Source organism: Ambystoma mexicanum, chromosome 6q (genome assembly GCF_040938575.1).
Source record: "Ambystoma mexicanum isolate Mex_15411 chromosome 6q, UKY_AmexF1_1, whole genome shotgun sequence".
In the NCBI taxonomy this organism is placed as follows: Eukaryota; Metazoa; Chordata; class Amphibia; order Caudata; family Ambystomatidae; genus Ambystoma; species Ambystoma mexicanum.
In genome coordinates this window covers 1670538706-1670560110 of record NC_090937.1, presented here as the reverse complement: position 1 = coordinate 1670560110, position 21405 = coordinate 1670538706, and the positions used below count along the sequence as shown (strand labels likewise).

At 47.7% G+C, this 21405-nt stretch overlaps 1 protein-coding gene and 1 long non-coding RNA gene across 2 annotated transcripts in view; both read right to left on the bottom strand.

The window, feature by feature from the left end:
* The window catches only part of LOC138515428 (zinc finger protein 208-like), a 410867-nt gene that overhangs the window by 82698 nt on the left and 306764 nt on the right, over positions 1-21405 (bottom strand). The gene's annotated exons all lie outside the window — the stretch shown is intronic.
* LOC138517026 (uncharacterized) overlaps positions 1-21405 on the bottom strand; it is a 125109-nt gene that overhangs the window by 76833 nt on the left and 26871 nt on the right. The window contains exon 2 of the long non-coding RNA XR_011282342.1: positions 2013-2084. This is a non-coding gene — a long non-coding RNA (uncharacterized lncRNA). The remainder of the gene's footprint in view (positions 1-2012; positions 2085-21405) is intronic.

The following is a 21405-nucleotide window of genomic DNA, read 5'->3' as shown; positions in this document are numbered from 1 at the left end:
TTCTACCATTACTTAAAAAACAAACTCTAGACCCCGCTATACCCACCATTTACAGATAAATCACACCAGGCCCCTTCCTCCTTAAAATTCTAGACAAGGTAGCATACCTTCAAATCCAACAATACTTGGAACAGAATCATCTATTACGAGTACGCCAGTCTGGTTTTAGACCCAACATGGGACGGAAACCGCTCTGATCGACTTAAAGGCACAAATTGACACGCTGAGAGACAGTGGTAAGGCAGCCCTACTACTCCTTCTCGACCTCTCGGCGGCGTTTGTCATAGTAGATCACAAAATCCTGTGCAACCACTTGGACTACGCCGCCCACTTCTCACAAAAAGCAATAGGTTGGATCCAATCCTTCCTTGACAACAGGACTATGCGTGCCTTGTCACCGGTAGCGGCAGCTCCTGCCTGTCCCCTACTCTGTACAACATTTTCACAAAGCCCCTTTTTGACGATCTACATGGTCTGGGTATCACCTACACCAACTATGCTGATGATACCCAGAACCTCATCCCGTTGAGGATTTAGCCTTTGTGAACAGGGTGTACCTCATCATCCAGGCATGGATGGCTTCTCATGGTCTATGCCTGAATGATGACAAAACCATTCTCGACACCCCGGCCATCCTTAACAAACTGGACCATAAATACTCCAAATTTAGAATAGACGATAACAACATCAGAGTAGCCAAGGATGTCAAAACCCTTAGTTTCTACCTCGACTCCTCCTTAACCTTCAACAAGTTAACGCTATGGCCTCATCTAGCGCTTATACATGAAAGCTAATCAGAGCAGCGAAGCCCTTCCTTTCCTCTAACAATTGCATTACTCTTGCGAGAGCCCTTATTTTGTCTAAACTGGTCTATTGCAATGCCCTATATTTAGGGAGTAATAAATATATCACTAACAAAATTCAGATTCTACAAAATAATTCCCTGAGAGCAGCCTAAGTATCCCCAAGAACACTCACATTTCTGATATCAGAAGACATAACAACTGACTCTCCACTAAAAACAAAATCCTTCTAAAAACAGCCTCGCTGACACACAAATGTCTCCACAATGACGCCCCACAATACCTCATTACTAGATTCACGAGGCAGTCCTCCAACCGCCCTACGAGAACCGCCAACGCCAACCCCCTAACAGTTCCTAGATTTAAATGCACGAAGACAGGTGGAAATAGCTTCCCGGTTAAAGCTGCCCAATACTGGAGCTCCCTCCCACCGCCACTTAGGGAAGACCAACCCTACCTTCGCTTTAGATCCAACCTTATCCTCTGGATCAAGGAAAACGACCTCTGATCACGCTCTATACACACCGTACAAACGTCCCTTTGCCCCTCTTCGGCCTGGACTGTACACAGTGTACACACCATGTATTATGTTTTGTATATATTGCCTCACCTGCAAAGTGCCTGACCATACACACTTTGCACATTGTGCACTATGCTCTGTTTTTACTATGTGATTATGTAACTCAACTGCCTTTAAGTCTCATCTGGTCAAACTGTCTGTACCTGCACAGCAATGTAACCCAAGCTGAACAACCTTTTGATGCTTTTTTGCACCCCGATACCCTCGGGTCTGGTGCGCAATACAAATATTTAAACAAACAAACAAACAAACAATAGTGGAACTAATAAAAAGGAAGTAGAGTTGATCTCAGACATAGCATTTCTTAATTTAAGAGTAAATGCAATGGCTTGAGGAGAATCACGGCTTGGTGAACAAAATCTGTGTGCACTGGAATTCATTATTTACTGTACCGAGGTTTCCTAGGTAAATGCAATACAGTGGACTAAAATGATGCTCCAACTTAAAGTTCAGTTTTACAATTTAAAGTATATGCTGAAGAGTGACTTTTTGCAGAAGGCTTTACAGTACATAACATAATGAACAGAATCTAATTTAACATAATTAAAGGCGAACTCTCAAACCCTAAAACACTCAAATACACACCCTACTCCCGACCTCCGTTTAGGTACCAGTGAGAAGAAACATACCTGCATTTATTCAAGACTTCGAGCTCTCAGAAGAAGCATCCGTGAAGCTGATATGATCGAACTATGAGCTACCTACAAAGAACCAAACATTATAAATTAGTGGTGTGTATAGATTGCAAACAGCAGTTCCCTCTCTGTGCTGTGTCAAAGCATTCCCACAGCTCATTTTTATACTTCTGAGTGACAGGGGAATGCATGATGGCAGCAGGGAAATATGGGTTGGGACGCGGACATTACAAAGCAGTGCCGGACGTGTGGCAGGGTAGATGATGTGGCGCTAGCAATGCATCATAAGAGAAGACGTGTGTTACTGACTCTTTACCCTCCTACTCTCAGCACAGGCAAAGTTCTTATTTGACAAATCTGAATAACTGTAATGTGCATGCTGAGCTGCAAGATACAGCTTCATGCCACTGTTGACATGCATGCCAATATGACCAGTCACTTCAGATGCTCATGAAATCCTATTTATTTTTTGAAGGTAACAAAAAATATGACTGGCTGAGCAATCGCTGATTGACACTGGCATGTTGGCACACACAAGTCACTGGGTAAACAAACCCTGAATGGCATGGGCCCTGGTGGCATGCATGTGTCATTGGATGAGCAACCCCTGAATGAACACGACCACGTTGGCACACGTGTGCCACTGGGTGAGCATGTCCTGTATGACATCGCTCACGATGGCATACATGAATCACTCGATGAGCAACCCCATAATGAAATGGGGAAGCAGTGGCATGCATGAGTCACTGGGTGATTAGCTCTTGCATGATATGGGTGACAGTGACATATATGAGTCAGTGGGTGATCAACTCTTGAATGACATGGGTGACATTGCATATATGAGTTACAGTGATCAACCCCTGAATGACATGGGCCATAGTGGCATGCATGGGTCACTGGGTGAGGAATCCCTGAATGACATGGGCCATTCAGCCTCAAGACCTTCCTCTTCTCTTCCTCCTTCTCCCTCCTGCCTCCCTCATCCTTTGTCCTCCCCAACTGTGCTCAGTTTCGCTGACTGGTCGCCTGATGCACCTCGAGCCTCACATGTCCCAGACTCCCTGGCGAGTCCCACACTTGCCTACGGGCTTCTGCAGTCTGCCTTGCACTACTGCACTCAGAAAACGCTACATGTGAGTGGCAACCTCTCTGCACTTAACCCAGGCCCCTGATAGACTGGGCGCACTTTCACCCCCTCCCCTGCACTTCCTGTCTGCGCACTTACACGACCTTGAATGCACTAGGCCTAGCAAGATCGTTTGTCCCGTCCTCCCCTTGTCTCCGCTCCCGAGCTTGAGAGCGCATGTCATAGACGCATTATTGATGATGACTAGTTATCAATCAATCGGAATGGAGCCAGGCCTAGTACGGTAGTTTATTGTTCTGTATGTCCTTTTCCCCCCTGCGCCTCCTTCTCTCCACACTCTTTCTCATGCACTTGTACTATTCGGACAAGTCGTTAGGCCTAGTACAGCACTATTGATTTTATGCTCCTTCCTTCTCCCCCCCACCCCTTCTCTCCTTCCCTCCTGTCATTCAATTGTTGATCAACTCTAGAATGACATGGGCCATAGTGGCATGTATGAGTCAGTGGGTGATCAACTCTTACATGACATGGGCCATAGTGGCATGTATTGGTCAGTGGGTGATCAACTCTTGAATGACATGGGCCATAGTGGCACGGATGAGTCAGTGGGTGAGAAACCCCTGAATGACATGGGCCATAGTGGCATGTATGAGTCACTGGGTGATCAACTCTTGAATGACATGGGCCATAGTGGCACGGATGAGTCAGTGGGTGAGCAACTTTTACATGACATGGGCCATAGTGGCATGTATGAGTCAGTGGGTGATCAACTCTTACATGACATGGGCCATAGTGGCATGTATGGGTCAGTGGGTGATCAACTCTTGAATGACATGGGCCATAGTGGCATGTATGGGTCACTGGGTAATCAACTCTTGAGTGACGTGGGCCACAGTGGCATGCATGAGTCAGTGGGTGACCAACTCTTGATTGACATGGGAAACAGTGGCATGTAGGGGTCAGTGGGTGATCAACTCTTGAATGACATGGGCCATAGTGGCACGGATGAGTCAGTGGGTGAGAAACCCCTGAATGACATGGGCCATAGTGGCATGTATGAGTCACTGGGTGATCAACTCTTGAATGACATGGGCCATAGTGGCACGGATGAGTCAGTGGGTGAGCAACTTTTACATGACATGGGCCTTAGTGGCATGTATGAGTCAGTGGGTGATCAACTCTTACATGGCATGGGCCATAGTGGCATGTATGGGTCACTGGGTAATCAACTCTTGAGTGATGTGGGCCACAGTGGCATGCATGAGTCAGTGGGTGACAAACCCCTGAATGACATGGGCCACAGTGGCATGTATGGGTCACTGGGTAATCAACTCTTTAGTGACGTGGGCCATAGTGGCATGCATGAGTCAGTGGGTGACCAACTCTTTATTGACATGGGAAACAGTGGCATGTATGAGTCACTGGGTGATCAACTCTTGAATGACATGGGTCATAGTGGCCCTGCGTCATCTGCGCAACGCTTGCAGAGACCGAGTGGATTACAGCGGCCTGAGTTTAGTTTATTATTTGTATAGGGCCGCCTGGCCCTGGGCAGCCAGGCGCTTAAGATGAATACAACATAGCAGTATGATACAACATGGTCTTGCGGAAGACAGTACAAGAGGTTTAGAACATTATCAGGCAGTTACATATATACAGATTTAATACAACATGGTCCTTTGGTGGACAGTCCAGATAGTTTCGAGCATTATCAAGCAGTTACAGATAGTGTAGAGGGTTTTGTAAAGGAAGCCAAATTTACACGGGTTGCAGGCTGAAGGCATGCTAGTAGTGTCAGGATGAGAGCTTTACATTTCTTTGGTCAGTAACCATGTTTTGGCACAGTGTCTAAATCTGTAAAAGGACGGTTCAGATCTAAGCTCGATTGGAAGTGAGTTCCGTAGTTTAGAGGCAAGCACAGGGAAGCTAGAGCCTCCTGCTTTTTGGAGTTTATATCTGGGGATATTTAAGCAATGTGTTTGAGCTGATCTGGTTGGACGAGCTGGGGTATGGTGAGTGAGGTTGTCTGATAGGTATCTGGGTGCTTGGTTAGATAGGCATTTGTGAGTGAGTGACAGGGTTTTGTATTCAATTCTTTGTGGTATAGATAGCATTTGGCAGGAGCGTCTGACGTTGGAAATGCGAGCATGTTTGGGTATGTTCAAGGCTGCTCGCAGGGCGTTATTTTGGATAACTTGCAGCTTGTTAATGTTTTTCAGGCTGGTGCCCAAGTATAGAGCATTGCAATAGTCGACTTTGGAAAGGACTAGCGCTCTAGCTAAGGTGGTGCAGTTGGACTGTGAGAGGTAAGGTCTACTGGCATTGATAAGCTTACAGGTGTAAGCAGTGGAGGATGAGATGGAGTTAATCTGTCTTGTCAGTGTGAGGGAGGAATCTAGGTAAATCCCTAAGGTTTTGACGCTGTTGGATACGGTGATGTTATTGCCGTCGATAGTGAATGCCTGGTAGAGTTTGTCGAGTTTGTTGAGTCTGGGTTGGGAACCTAGGAGAAGCAGCTCAGTCTTGTCGCCATTGAGGCACAGGCCGTGCTTGGCCATCCATTCTTGTATAATGGAATAAATGTTGTTGAAAGCAGTGAGGTCTGTGGAGTAGTCACCTGTTAAAGGGATCAGTATTTGGGTGTTATCTGCATAATTGGTATAGATGACACCCAAGCGGTCCAGTATGTCGAAGAGGGGTTTAGTGAACACGTAAAGTGTGGGGGAGACGCAGGAGCCCTGAGGGACGCCGCATGTGACTGGGGCTGGTTTGGCAGAGGCTGTGGCTGCGAAGACCCTCATGGATCTGTTGTTCAAGAAGGACTGGATCCATGCGTTAGCATTGTCCCAAAAGTTTTGCTTCAGAGGATAGGTGTTTGAACAGGATGTCGTGGTTGACCACGTTGAAGGCGGCTGATAAGTCAAGGAGGAGAAGGAGTGCTAGTTTGCCATTGTCTTTGATGTTGTCCATCTGTGTCTTAAGGTCGATCAGTGCAGTCTCGATGCCGTATTTAGGGCGGAAGCCTGATTGTCTAAGTCCTAGTAAGTTGTTTTTCTCAAGGTGGTTCAGTATCTGCAGGTAGGCAGCTCTGTCCAGGATTTTAAGGAGGAAGGGTACAGTCGTGATAGGTCTATAGTTAGTGGGGAGGCTTGGGTCTAGGGTGGGCTTCTTAAGTAAGAGAAGAACCCAAGAGTCCTTGAGGTTGTTGGGTACTATGTTGGATGTGAAAGATGAGTTAATGAGGGATGTGATAAAGGGAGCAAGATGTTTGGCTGCATCTTTGATGACTGGGGCTGGGCAGGTGTCGCCTTGGCATTTGGATGGTTTCAGCGAGTTGATTATTTCTTCGACCTCTTTGATAGTTTTGGTGGAAAATTCGAAAAGGTTATTGTCATCATTTTGTGGGGTGTGGGTATGGGTGTAGGGGGTGGTGTTATCAGCGAAGGTGAGGCTTTCCTTTCTTAGACTCGATTTGGGCTTGTAACATAGCAATTTTACCTAAGAGAGCTTCCTGTATGTTTGTGCACCTGGAGATGTCTTTGTTGCATGTGTCTGGAATGGGGAAGGGGAATTCAAGGTCTCTCAAAGAGCTCTTTGGTATTGGATTTGGCGTTGCAGATTCTTTCGTTATACATTTTTCTTTGTCTGGATGATTGCCGTCTTATAGGTATTTGAGGCCAATGCGTAGGAAGTCTTATTAATGGTGGATGGTGATTGTTTCCAGGCTAGTTCGGCTTGTCTTTTGGATTTGCGGAGCGTTTTTAGTTCAGAGGTGAACCAAGAATTAAGATGTGCGCGTGGTTTGGCTTTCCGTAGCTTAAGTGGTGCTACAGTGTTTATGGCCTTAAGGATGGTTGTGTTGTAAAGCTCTACTAGTTCAGTGGGGTTAATAGTGGTGGGTGAGAAGTCGATGATGGGTTGGAGTAGAGGGAGGAGTTTCCCTACTGTGATGTTTTTGTTGTTTCTTGTGAGCGTGGGTGGGGCATTGGGTGGAGGCCCAAGTGTTTCAGTGCCTTTGTTGATGGTGAAAGTGATGAGGTGGTGGTCAGTCCAGGCGCATGGTGTGTTGGAGAGGATGGTGGTATTGCAATTAAGATCAGCTATCCAGTCAAGGATGCAACCTTTGTTGTGTGTGGGTTGTGAGATGTATTGGGTGAATCCTAATTCAGAGATGGTATTGGCTACGGCGTTAGCTTTATCATCTTTCTCGTCGTTGAGAGCTAGATTAAAGTCACCTAGGATAAATAGTCGTGAGTTGGGTTTGGTGTTGTTGGAGAGTAAGAGAGCTATGTCGTCATTGAAGGTTAGTATGGGGCCTGGTGGTCTGTAAATGAGGTGGTGGTAATAGTGCTTGTGTGGGATGTGGATAGTTTGATGGTGAGTAATTCTGCTGAAGGGAGGGATTGGTTTTGTATGTGCCTTATGTTGAGGGAGCTTTTTGCGATAATGGCTACTCCGCCGCCTTTGGCTGTTTGTCTGTCAGCGCGGTAGATGGTATAGTCATTAGGTATGGCTAGCGCTAGAGCAGGGCCGGAGGCAGGGTGGAGCCAGGTCTCGGTAATAGCTATGAAATCAAGTTCATTGAGGGAGATGATGTCGGCTATATCTAATGCATGGGCGACTACGGATCTCGCGTTAATGAGTGCACCTTTGATTGTTTCGGTGGTGTGGCATGGTTTTTTGATGAGGGTGTGAGGGGAGGGTGCGTTCAGGTAGGGAGTGGTCTGGTCAGTTGGAGGTATAATGTGTGTACAGGCAGGTTTGGGTGTAGTTCTGTTTTGTTTATTGCCTGAACTGGGAAAAGTCGTAGGGGTATGTGTTCTAGAGGGTAGGAAGGCCAGGGGGGGTGGTCTGTATAGCTTTTTGGGGGCTGGAGGTATCTGCTGTACAGTGAGTCTCAGTGGTAGAGGCAGGCTGCAAAGGGTTTATGTTAGGTAGGAAAGGGGTGGGGGAGGGGATGGGATGATGTCTTGGGCAAGCTGGTCTGCTGAGGCCGTAGGGGTGGGAAAGGAAGTGTAGCCCTGTGAAAGGGATGTCATGCGGGACCAGGCAGAATAAGAACATGATGAGGAAGGTCCAAGTTTGCATATCTAATTTAGGATTGGTCAGAGGGTTTCAGTAATCCTATGTCAATGTGAAAGGGCGAGGAATGGCACAATGGTAGATTGCATTCTCATGTGGAGATGCGCAAGAAAGTATAGAATCTAATGCACCCTTGGGTAGAGTCTGGGTTCAATGCTAATGCACAATCAGTCAGATAGGATGCTGATCCGCGATCAGGTAAGGTGTTAGTGCGCGGTAGTGTGAGATTCTGAAGTGCAGTCAGTTAGAAATTAGGTTCAGAGTTAAAGCACATTCGGGTAGGATGCTTAGAGCACAATCAGGTAAAGGTAATGCATATTCAATTAGGATGCTAGAGTATAAGCAGGTAATAACTGGGTTCAAGGCTCAAGCACATTCAAAAATACTAAAGCACAATACACTCGGGTGAGGGTGCTGATGCACATTCAAAATACTAAAGCACAATACACTCGGGTGAGGGTGCTGATGCACATTCAAAATACTAAAGCACAATACACTCGGGTGAGGGTGCTGATGCACATTCAAAATACTAAAGCACAATACACTCGGGTGAGGGTGCTGATGCACATTCAAAATAGTAAAGCACAATACACTTGGGTGAGGGTGCTGATGCACATTCAAAATACTAAAGCACAATACACTTAGGTGAGGGTGCCGATTGTGGTGCTGAGGTGCATAGACAGGTACAAGACTGGGTACAGAACTAGTACACATTCGAGAAGGATGCTGGTGCACAATGCATTCAGGTAAAATGCTAGTGCGTATTGGTGCTAAGGCGAGGTTACGCATTTAGAGTTTTGGACTATGCGTGCATAGATTAAACGTGAGTCTGCACACATGATAGCATTATATTGTTGTGAACATTGCTATTGGCACACATAGTGGAATCAACAGAACAACATTACTTTGCTTCAACTAATGCCATGTGTATGCGAGCAAAGGTCGAGAGATGGAGGGGCGTAAATGCATCCGCGTGGTGCGGCGCCTGGAGGGGTCTCGGGTTAGTCGGATCTGTAGTATTCAGGAGAAGTTGTGAAGTCAGGGGAGGCTTACCTGCTATTTGGCAGAGTCCTGTGGCCAGGGCCTCGGATGCCTCCAGACAGGCTCCAGACAGGAAATGACCCTTGTGGAGAAGCTCCTTAGGGAGAAGGCCGGCGTTCGCCTACTGGCGTGTGGTTGGCCCTGATGACCAGGGGCTGGGCCAATAGGATGAGGCGGCCCAGGTCAGGTGGACGCTGTGAAGGTGCCTGAGGCCATTTTCGTTTGGGAACACCTTGTGTGTTCAAATGGTGGCCACAGAATGGGGAGGGGGCAAAAATGTGCTTTGGGGCTCGAATCGGAGCCTGCAAGGAATTTATCCTTGCTAACTGTGAATAAAGCTGCTGAATGCAGCGATCTCCGTGTCGGGGGAAGAAGGGTGATGGAGGCTGGAATTAGGCAGAGATGCCTACCTTAAATCAGATAAAGGTGGCTGAAGTTGTTGGCACACTGCTCATGCAGTGGTGGGTGCTCCTGCACCTCCGGGGGCCGGGGCTATCTTTCACTGTGTTAGCACTTCCTTGTAGAAGAAATGGAGGTTGCCTTGGAAACTGGCAAACAAAGCGTTCCTCCTGTGTCACATGGGAAACAGACGTTCCTAGTCGGGTTACGTCCGTACAGACTCCACCCCTGCCGGAAATATAAATCCTCTCAATTCCTTGCTTCGGTGCTTCTATTTAGCGTTACTTTGTGACTGCTCTCAGACAATTCCTTTGTCTATTCCGAAGCTCTTCGAACTGCCTTCCTGTGTTTCCTGACTCTGGACCGCCTACTGGACTTGCTTCCACTCTTTGCATTAGTTACGGCTTGATTCTCTGGTTACTGGAACGCGGACCGTCCCGACCCTGCCTCGCCATTCGATTCTGCTATGAAGCATTCTTTCGTAGATTCCGCTCCAGCTCCGAACTCATACATACCTGCTTATCGAGTCCTACGCAACCCGCGTACCTGGTTGGAGACGCCGTCACTTAATTCCTCTGCGTTCTGGGACTCCTCCTGGTGCTACACACACCCTCTCCTGGAATCGTGTGTACCGGAAAACTCAGTGAGACCTACCCTTCTCCGTGGGGGATTTTCACTTCTCTTTATCCTGCATTTCCAAAGACCATCCTTGTACTTACCATAGCTGCTGAACACCAATCTTTTAAAGTATTGAGTCTCTTCTGCTCTTCACGTGCACAGTGAACGCTCTGCTGCCAGTGCACCATCCCGGACCCAGCGCGTCCCTCATACCGCCCGTGGTAGATTGTCCCATACAAACCTACCTGTTTATTATTTTATCCTGTTGTTGCATTGACACATCAGTTGACTTTGTCTGGATTTGGTGGTAAGAACTGAGCATTAGGTAGGGGGCTGTGGGTTAGAGCCATATTCCATCTAGCCCTTAGTATTAATTGGATCTCCTTATTTCAGGTTCAGACCCTCTGCCATTAACAAGATAACTAAGAGGTATTCCATACTACAGTTGAAGGATAGGGATCTTTATTTGTATTCTTGTGATTCTATTAATGCTTGTTCTTTCTTTACAGCATTGGTACAAGCTGTGCATGTGTTCCCCGCTCTTTTGTGGGATCAACTCCTCTGTCTGTCTTCTTTGAACAGCAGAGGGTTGTATCATAAAAAAGACTTCCCTCGAATTGTGGAAGCCTTAATACGGAGAGGACGTGGTGGATCAGGCTCACTGTCAAGACCCTTATACTGCTCCCTGTCGCTTCACCTCTATCACAGGACGACAACGCCCCTGGCTGTGAAGGTGCGGTGCGTAACAGAAATAGAAGCCTACAAAATGTCAACAGAGCCTGTGGATCCTTTGGCACAAGTGCTGCAGATGATATTAGACTTAAGGACCGACATGACCAATGCGCAAGAGGCACTTCGGCAGTGCATTGAAGCTATCCAGTCTCTGGTCACCACTCCCGCCGTTCATGAGGATTCTGCAGCTGGGGCCTCTAGATCAGGGTTTCCTGTACCTAGGCAAGAGTCGGCACCGGTGGTGTTATCCCAGCAGTTTCCTCTGGCACCACCAGAATGGTTCCTGGATGATCCTGAAACCTGAATCGGACCTTTGATAATCAGTGCTGATTACATTTCATTTGCCACCCAGCCTCGTTCCTTACTTTTATCACTAAGGCTGCCTTCGTACTGTCCCACCTTAGTGGCACTGCCGCGGCTTGGGCTAATCCGTTGCTGGAGGCGCACAGCAACTTATTGTATGATTGCGATGAGCTACTGGCCATGATGATTAAGGTATTTGACACCAGATATACTACTCAGGCATCCGACCTCGAAATCATTAAACACAAACAAGGCAACTCTTCTCTCCTTACGTAACTGGCTCGATTCAATCAACTGGCGGCTGAAACCTATTGGCCTGGGGAAAAGAAAGCGGCTGTATTCTATCAGGGGTTGTCTGAAGAACTCAAGGACACCCTGTCTACGGAACCCATTGTGCCAACTGCCTTTTTGGCACTTCTTGATATAGTGCTTCAGATAGATGCACGTCGGGCTGAAAGACGGAGAGAAAAGAAACCTGCCTTTTATCCTATCGCCGCTGAATCAGCTGCACCTGCCATACCAGCCCCAGAACTAATGCAAACCGGCACAGTCAGAGGTCCTTTGACTTCAGCACAGAGGGAGCACCGCAGGAAACACAATCTTTGTATTTATTATGGCACTGCCTATCATCTCTTGCCAGAATGCCCTAAGAGACCAAAAAGAACGCAGCAAACGCCAAATCCCGACAGTAGGCAGAGTCCCTACTTCGGGAAAGGCATTACTGGACTCACCTCTCGATGGTCCCTCGATGCTCTTTCGTCTTCCCGTTACTTTTACCATGAAAACAGGGGTTTCTGTTAGGGCCATGGCAGTACTAGATTCAGGTGCTACCGGCAACTACATTGACAACCAATTTGCTTCGCTGGCCAAGATAACTTCGACTCCAAAGAAGCATCCAGAATCTGTCAATGCCATAGATGGTTCAACGCTAGTCTCAGGGTTAGTTACCCACCAGACCAAACCCATGGTTATGTGTACTGACGAAGGACATTCTGAAGAAATCAGTTTTGACCTCATTTCGGCATCCGATTATAAAGTAATACAAGGGATCCAGTGGTTACAATACCACAACCCAGTAATAGATTGGGCTATTCGTTCGATCCAGTTCCCTTCCGCTATGTGTAATGCACAATGTATGAAAATACACGGCATCACGCCGGGGAGTCCTATTTCAGCCCTAGTTGCTTCATCTTTTCATATAGGTGCAGTGTCCGGTACGCCCATAATTCATGTGCCTACTGAGTGCACTGACTTCATGGATGATTTTGACAAGGGCAAGGCTGAGACATTGCCTCCTCATCGTATTTACGAGTGCCGATCGACTTGATACCAGGGGCCAAGATTCCAGCAGGGAGGGTTTATTCCTTGACCTTCAAAGAAGACAAGGTCTTAAGAGAATACATCGATAAGGCTTTGGACATAGGATTCATTCGTCCATCTAAATCCCCTGCTGTTTCATCCCTCTTTTTTGTTACGAAGAAAGAGGGTGATCTCAGACCATGTATAGATTATAGGGCACTCAACGAGGTTACTGTAAAAAATCAATACCCTCTCCCTCTGATATCGGTTTTGCTAGACCAACTGGGTTCTTCACAAATATTCACCAAGTTGGACCTGAGGGGAGCATACAATCTTGTACGCATAAAAGAAGGTGATGAATGGAAAACCGCATTCAAGACCCGTTTTGGCCTTTTTGAGTATATGGTACTGCCATTCGGGCTGTGCAACGCCCCAACCACTTTTCAGGCCTTCACGAATGACCTGTTTCAAGACATTATGGATCAATTCGTAGTAGCCTATTTAGACGATATTCTGATCTACTCCCCCACATTACACAAGCACATTCAACACGTCAAAATAGTGCTACAGCGTCTGAGGGAAAACAGCCTCTACGATAAAGCAGAGAAATGTGTCTTTCATTCCTCGGAAGTTGAATTCCTTGGATACGATCTAACCAAAAATGGCGTTCACCTGAGTGCCGCGAAAGTAAGAGCGGTCATGAACTGGCCTGTACCAACCACGGTCCAAATCCTCAAATCCTTTTTGGGGTTTGGCAATTTTTACAGGTGATTTATCCACAGATTCTCCTCAATCTCATCACCCCTGACTGCTTTGACCAGCTCTAAGGTATCATTCAAATGGACCGCAGAGGCACAGTCTGCTTTTGAGACACTTAAGATTGCATTTACCACTGCTGTCAGAATCAGAGTCTTCGGATTCGTGACTCACCTGTTTGTTTCTTGTTGTCCTTTTTCTGGTGTTTACAGGCTTCTTTTTCTTGGAGGTGCGGGTCTTTCAGAGGTACGGTCTTGTTTCCGCTGAAGCCAGTCTGCAGACAGGTAATGAGCGCTGGAGTCCGAGGCTCCAGCCTGCTGGAGATCCGAGGAATCGGGAGGAGTTCAGAGTTCCAGGGAGGATCCAGGAAGGGTCTGGGACAAGAGAGGACTAACCAGGAATGACCGAAAAAGTGGCTGTCGCAGATCCACAAGGCGGAGGTAGAGGGACCGCCCAGGAAGGGATGCCAGGAAAGGGGCAGTAAATCGGTACCTTGCTGGGAACTAAGGCACAATGAGGACAGGGGAAAAAGGTACACAACTTGCCGGGATGTGGAGTACAGACAAGCATAGCGTTGAGCCGTGCCGAGCCGTGGGGGCGTGTCTATTTTCAAGGAAGCATGAGAAGGATCAGAAAGACTAGACCATGCAGTTCCCTGGTGTCGGCCATGTTAGGAAGGATCGGGTTGCACTAGTCATTGTCTAAGGGACCAGGTGGTCCAGAAGGGTCAGAATCACTGATTCATGACAGCATGCCCCCTTCTAAACTCCAATCCGCTGGGCTTGCCCGGGCTAGTCCGATGAAAACTTCATAACAGACGGAGAGCATGCATGTTGGAGACTGGTTCCCAAGTCCGTTCGAAAGGCGGATAGCCTTTCCACTCCACCAGATACAGACTCTTCTGTACCTGGAGTCACAGATCCCGGAAACCTCACATTCGATTTGGTTGTTGACAAGGACTGGGGGAGGCCGAGGGGCTGACCTGGTTGATTGGTGAAATGGTTTCAATAAGAGGAATGGACAACAGGATGGATTCTTTTCCAGGATTCCGGTAATCAGAGTCGGAAGGCCACAGGGTTGATGATTTCATTCACAGTGAATGGTCCGTAAAAACGAGGTGCCAGTTTGTTGGGTCTCAGATGCCTGGGCAAGTATCGAGAAGAAAGCCAAACTTTATCTCCAATGGTATAGGAAGGGCGAGGTCGCCTTTTGACATCAGCAAATTTCTTTACATCCATCCTGTCCTTTTCTAGGTGTTCCTTAACTTCTTTGTGTACTGAAACCAGTTGGGCAATCCAAGAATCCACTGATGGAGTTAGTGTGGTATGAGGTAAGAGCGTGGGTAAAACAGACGGATGGAACCACTGAGTGCAAAAAAAAGGACTGGTCTTGGTCGTGTAGTGATTAGAGTTGTTGTGAGCAAATTCAGCTACTGGAATCAATAACGACCAGTTGTCCTGGACCTTCGAAGCAAAGCACTGTAGATACTGTTCAAGGGTTTGGTTTACCCTCTCAGTTATGCCATTTGTCTGAGGATGGTATCCTGAAGATAAAGCACATTGAATACCTAACTGCTGACAAAAGTGTTTCCAGAACTTGGAGACGTATTAGGGTCCACGGTCTGAGATTATCTTTGTGGGCAGGCCGTGTAATCGAAAGATGTGAGTAACAAAAATACCTGCCATTTCTTGTGTCGAAGGTAGCTTGACCAGAGGAGTAAAGTGGGCCATGTGAGAAAACAGGTCTAAAGTAACCATTATGGTGGCATATCCTTTGGAGGGAAGAGGGTCCACGATAAAATCAGTGGCAATCATTTCCCAGAGTCGAGATGGCAGGTCAGGTTAATGAAGTAACCCTACTGGTTTCCTGTTATCGGTTTTGTTCTGGTTACAAACTGCACAGGCTTGAATATATGCACGTATGTCTGAGGTCATTCTAGGCCACCAGAGGTTCCTCTGGATCGTTTGATGTGTGGCCTTGATTCCACGATGCCCGGAATGGAATGTGTCATGACAAAGATTCATGATCTTAGTTTGATTGTTCTGAGTAGAGATAACCAGATTCTTGTCCTTGAAGAGATATCCAGCCTTGGCTGATAGTGCCCAGTGGTTATCATTGGTGTAGTCCTTCCAAATGTCTGAAGCCGGAGTCTCTAAGCGTATGATTTCCAAAAGAGAGTTGGCCTGGGCTATGAACACCATGTCCGGAAACATCTTGGGAAAGGCGCATGCTTCTTCTGACATGTAATCAGGTCGTCTGTAGAGAGCATCAGCGATTACGTTGGATAGACTGGGAACATGTTAAATGCGGAACTGATATTGGGCGGAGAAAACGGCCCAACGTGCTTGGCAGCTGTTTCTACATTCGATAGACTGTAAAACCTGGAGGTTTCGATGATCAGTCCGCACAAGCACGGGATGTTTTGCGCCCAAAAGGAGGTGGCACCATTCCGTGACGGCTTGTCGAATGGCAAGCAGTTCTTTTTCCAGGACCGAGTAATGAGTCTCACTAGGATGTAAGGTCCGTGACAAATAGGAAATGGAGTGCTCAAGTCCATCTTCTGCTTCCTGTTTGAGGACCGCTCCAATTGCGTATTCTGAAGCGTCTGTCTCTACCAGGAAGGGTTTGGTGGTGTCTGGTTGAGCCAGGATGGGTCCACAAGTAAAGCGATGTTTTAGTTTCTGAAAGGCGGCTTCTTGAATTGCTGACCAGCGAAAGGGAGTGTTTTTCTTCAGTAGACTGACAATGGGTTGCACTATAGATGAGAATGCAGGGATGAATTTCCTATAGGAATTAGCAAGTCCTAGAATGACTGTACTTGTTTAACCGAGGCTGGTGCTGGCCAGGAGAGGATGGCTTCGCCTTTGGTTGGGTCCATAGCCACCCTTTGAGGGCTCAAAACGAATCCTAAGTACCTAACCATGGATACATGGAAGATACACTTCTCGGGTTTGGCCAACAGATAGTGATCTTGTAACCGTTGTAAAACCAAGGTGACATGTTCCTGATGTAGGGCCGGGTCGTGTGAGTAACCCAATATGTTGTCTAAGTAGACAATTACAAAAAGGAACAACATGTCGGAGAAGACTCGGTCCATAAAACGTTGGAATACGGCAGGAGCATTGGCTAGGCCAAATGGCATCACTAGGTATTCGTAGTGACGGAAGGGGGTTCAGAAGGCAGTCTTCCATTCATTGCCTTCCTTGATGCGAATCAGGTGGTAGGCTCCTCGCACATCCAGTTTTGCGAAGATCACTACTCCACGTAGCGCCTCCAGAATGTCCGAAATGAGTGGTAAGGGGTATCGGTCTTTAAGGGTATATTCATTCAGTCCCCGATAATCCAAGTATGGACAGAGTTCATAGTAGGGCAGATTTCTCGGGCTCAGACAGAATGAACATCCAACCAAAGGGAATGACTGCATCTTTTTCTGTATAAATAGCGGAGTCTTCGGGACGATGATGAGGTAGTGACTGTACAATGGCAAAGGAAAATACATCTGAAAGCCGATGATATACCTCAGGTACCTGTGTGATACTAGAAACAGTGATGTGTTGCGGATCCGGGGTCCTTTCTCCTATGAACTGTTGAGATTTCCCGGGAAGGCAATGTGTAAGACAAAATTTGGAACCCAGGAACAAGGATCCTGCTGTCCAGTTGATATATGGATTATGTTTCTGCAACCAGGGCATACCCAGAACAATTGGGTAATGCGTGGCCCTAATTATGTCAAAGCGCAATAGCTCTTGATGGTTGTGAATGGAAAGTAATAGCTCTGAGGTTTGTTGAGTTATGGGTCCTGAGGATAGATGTTTACCATCTATTCCTTCGGCCGCCTGGAAGACGTTCTTAGTTTCTCTTGGAATTTGTTACGCTTACCTGGAATCCACGGGGACGCCACCTAGCCAGTTGGTCGCTGGTATCCTTCTCTAGGGTCCCAGGATGGGGCCCGCAATGTAACTTCTGCCTGGAAATACAGGAGGGTTGTGTTTAGGGCGGGTTGCCCAAGGTGGTATTCCCCCCACCTCCCACGTGACCGCAGCCCCTCTGGGCCCTCTCATCACCTTGGTGTAGAAGTGGGCAAGCTCTCTGTCCTGCTTTCTTGGCAGGGGCACGTTGTCTCTCGTGGGCAAGTGCGGTCTAGTTACTTCACTGACAGCAACCCGCTTAATGTCTTTCAGGTAGGTCTTATTGCTGTTTTGAGTTGTTATTCCTGCATGCCTTTCTCTGTGTGGTAATGTCTCTGTTTCTTTTCCCTTAGGTGTGCGGAGCGTCCGCGAGGCGAACTGGCTAAATTAGATCTCGCCGGTAATGCTGATGCCCAACGAGCGCTACGATGCGGTAAGGGCTTTGCGCTGCGAAATCTTTATTTGCTGACCTGTTTTTCCCTTCTTTTGTAGGTCACGGTGTGCTCTCAGCGTGTTTGGATTCTCAAAGAGATGCCACCCGGAAGGCGACCAACCAGGTAAGTCTTTCAAATAGTTTGTACCTTGCGATGTCTCTAATGCCTCCTTTAATGTTGTCTTTCCTCTTCTTTCAGGGAAGACGCTGAAGATCCAACGGAGCTGTTCGGAAGCTGAGAGCGAATGAAGATGGAGAATGCAGGTAAGATGCTGCTGCTAACGATGTTCTTTTGTCTTTCTGCAGGTTCTGGATTTCCCAGGCTCGGAAGCAAGCTGGACACGGTGAGCGTCACGTCGCAGACTGCAAAGTAACGCAAAGCGTGTGATCTTGTCCCGGTGTGGTTTAAATGGCCCCAACAAAGTTGTCCAGGTAAAGTTGTCCCTAGGCCACCACACCCAAAAGACTATACCGCATAGCTGGGTTCGTAGAAGCAAGCTATGTGGATGCCTCTATGTTGGCTGATAGCCTAAAAAGGTAGTTCCTGAACACATGTCTCTCACGATGTATGGGCCGGGTGCCAAAGTCGCCAGAACTGGCCCCAAGAGGGCCTGGGAAGTGGATGCCAGGTCTTATTTGAGATCCGAGTCCTGATTCCCCCTGGCCAATAGACGTGCCGTTGGGGATTTGAGATGAAGGTCGTGACAGAATTTGATGTTTCTGTGCCCATTCGTCATCTAGGAAGATGCCCATGGCCCCACAATCCACCAAGGCCAGGATGGAAGAAATGTCCTTGTTGGGTGTAGATAGGGACACTTGGAGAAGCACCAAGGAGTTCTTTGGGGTGGAATCCAGGGTTAGAGAAGATTCGGAGCACAACCCCTACTCCCAAAGCTAAGCTCCGTTCAGGACCAGGAGCGGGCATTTCCCGAACGTCTTGGAGGAGCTATCGGGCAATTTCTTACTAAATGTTTATCTGAAGCACAATACATACACAGACCACTGTTGATTCGCCGGGTCCTTTCCTGGGAAGTGATGGGACCCCTCAAGGAACCCAGCTGCATGGGCTCTGGCTATGCGGGGCTTGGATTAGGTGTTTCTTTTTCCTTAGGACTGCTGTATTCAAGGTAAGGGTCTTTGTAGAGGATTCTGTGTCTTCCTCTTCTCGGCTTTTCTTTCTCGTATCCTGAAATCTATCTGTAGAGACAAATCTAAGAGGGCCTGGAAGGATCCGGGACGCACTACCCTGGCCAATTCATCCTTAACCTCTTCATTTAATCCGCGTCAGAACAAAGTAAAGCAAGCTTCAGGGGTCCAGTCAGCATCTTTAACCAATTGCTTGAAGTGGGTCACGTATGTCAACATACACTGGTTTCCCTGCTGAAATTCCAGTAGTTTTTCCTGGGCGGAATACACCTGTTCTGGACGGTCGAACATGGCCTTAAGGGCAGTAACACATTTGTCATAGTTGTCCAGTAACTAATCCCCCGCGGATACCAAAGGGGTTGCCCAGGCCAATGCATTGCCAGATAGATGAGAGATCATGAACCCCGCATTAGCCCTGGGAGTGTAGAAATAGTAGAGTTTAAAGGTAAAATGAATCAGGCATGAATCAAGGAAGGAGCGTAATGCTTTCGGATTGCCATCATATTTGTCCACTGTGTCTCCTACTGATGCACTTTCTTGATATGCCAAATCCCTGGACAGAACGAGTTGTTTTAAGGCCGCATTCTTAGCGTTGAGGTTCTGAACTTCTGTAGATAGTTCCTGCATTCCTCTCATGAGGTCTTGTACAGCAGCCTCCATTGTGGGAACAGTATTAGTTTGCTGGCATCTCAAACTGTCAGAATCCGAGTCTTCGGATTCCTGACTATTTGTTTCTTGTTGTCCTTTTTCTAGTGTTTACAGGCTTCTTTTTCTTGGAGGTACGGGTCTTGTAGAGGTACGGTCTTGTTTTCTCTGAAGCCAGTCTGCAGGCAGGTAATGAGCGCTGGAGTCCGAGGCCCCAGCCTGCGGGAGATCCAAGGAGTCGGTAGGAGTTCAGAGTTCCATGGAGGATCCAGGAAGGTTCTGGGAGAAGAGAGGACTAACCGGGAATGACCGAAAAAGCGGCCCGTGCAGCTCCGCAAGGCGGAGGTAGCGGGACTGCTCAGGAAGGGATGCCAGGAAAGGGGCAGTAAATTGGTACCTTGCTGGGAACTAAGGCACAATGACGGCCAGTGAAAAAAGGTACACAACTTGCCGGGATGAGGAGTACAGACAAGCGTAGCGTTGAGATGCACCAAGCCGCGGGGGCATGTCTATTTTCAAGGAAGCATGAGAAGGATCAGAAAGACTAGACCGTGCAGTTCCCTGGCGTCGGCCATGGTAGGAAGGGTCGGGTTGCACTAGTCATTGTCTAAGGGACCAGGTGGTCCAGAAGGGTCAGAATCGCTGATTCATGACAACTGCTCCTGTTCTGAAATATTCAGACCCTGAGATGCCATTCTTCGTGGAAGCTGATGCTTTCCGGTTTTGCAATAGGGGCCGTCCTTTCACAAAAATGCCCTCAGTCCAGTGAGTCTCATCCAGTGGCCTACTTCTCTCAGAAGTTGACTCCTTATGAAAGGAACTACATCATAACTGAAAGAGAACTGCTGGCTATTAGAGATGCGTTTTCGGGGTGGCGACACCATTTGTTGGGTGCTCATCATCCAGTTACCGTATATTCTGACCACTGCAGCCTGTTGGCCTTTCAGTCAATGAAGTCTCTCACCGCCATTGGCATATTTTCTTCTCTCAGTATCGTTTGTCCATTGCCTAACGCCCTGCCAAGGCCCAGCTTTCCACGGATACACTCTCACGACTCCATTCAAGTGAGGAGAGCGGCCACTCTGAACCACTTTGTCTATTGCCCTCTAACGTGGTATGTGGTTACTCAGTCCAACCCCTCACGAAAACATGTATAAAAAGATGGGTTTCTTCCCATCCCGAGGAGGTGGCGGGCCTGAACCTCGATGTGGTGGACGGCCTTCCCTTTATTCAAGGCCGGGTCTGTATACCACCGGGACAACCTCGTACCTGGGCTCTGCAGTGGGCTCATGATTCCATAGTGGCGGCCCATCCAGGTCAGCAAAAGACACTGGAAGCATTACGCCGTGGTCATGGTGGCCTGCTATGACTCGCAACGTCATGGAACACATAGTTACATGTGTGATCTGTGCCCAATGCAAGTCCTCACGGTCCAAACCCATGGGACTATTGCAACCATTACCTGTTCCATATAAACCATGGCAGATGGTCTCCATGGACTTTATTGTGGAACTACTAAACATCAAGGGTCTTAACACGATCTGGGTGGTCGTGGACTACTTCACAAAGTATGCTATCTTTGTACCTTGTGCAAGTCTGCCATCAGCTCCCAGGTTGGCTGAACTTTTTCTCACCAACGTCTTTCGACGTTTCGGTTTACGGGCTATCATCGTTATGGATCGGGGCTCCCAATTCACCTCTCGTTTCTGAAGGGCACTCACCCTTTCCCTGGGTATCGATGACCGGTTTTCCATGTCTTACCATCCACAGACGGATGGCCAAACCGAGAGGCTCAACGCCACGCTGGAACAATATTTGCGTTGCTAATATCTACAGTTCCAGCAGACCTGGTTGTCAGTGTTGTTCCAAGCGGAGTTTGCTTACAACAATTAATTGCATACCTCAACAGGTGTATCTCCATTTTTTGCCTTGTTGGGC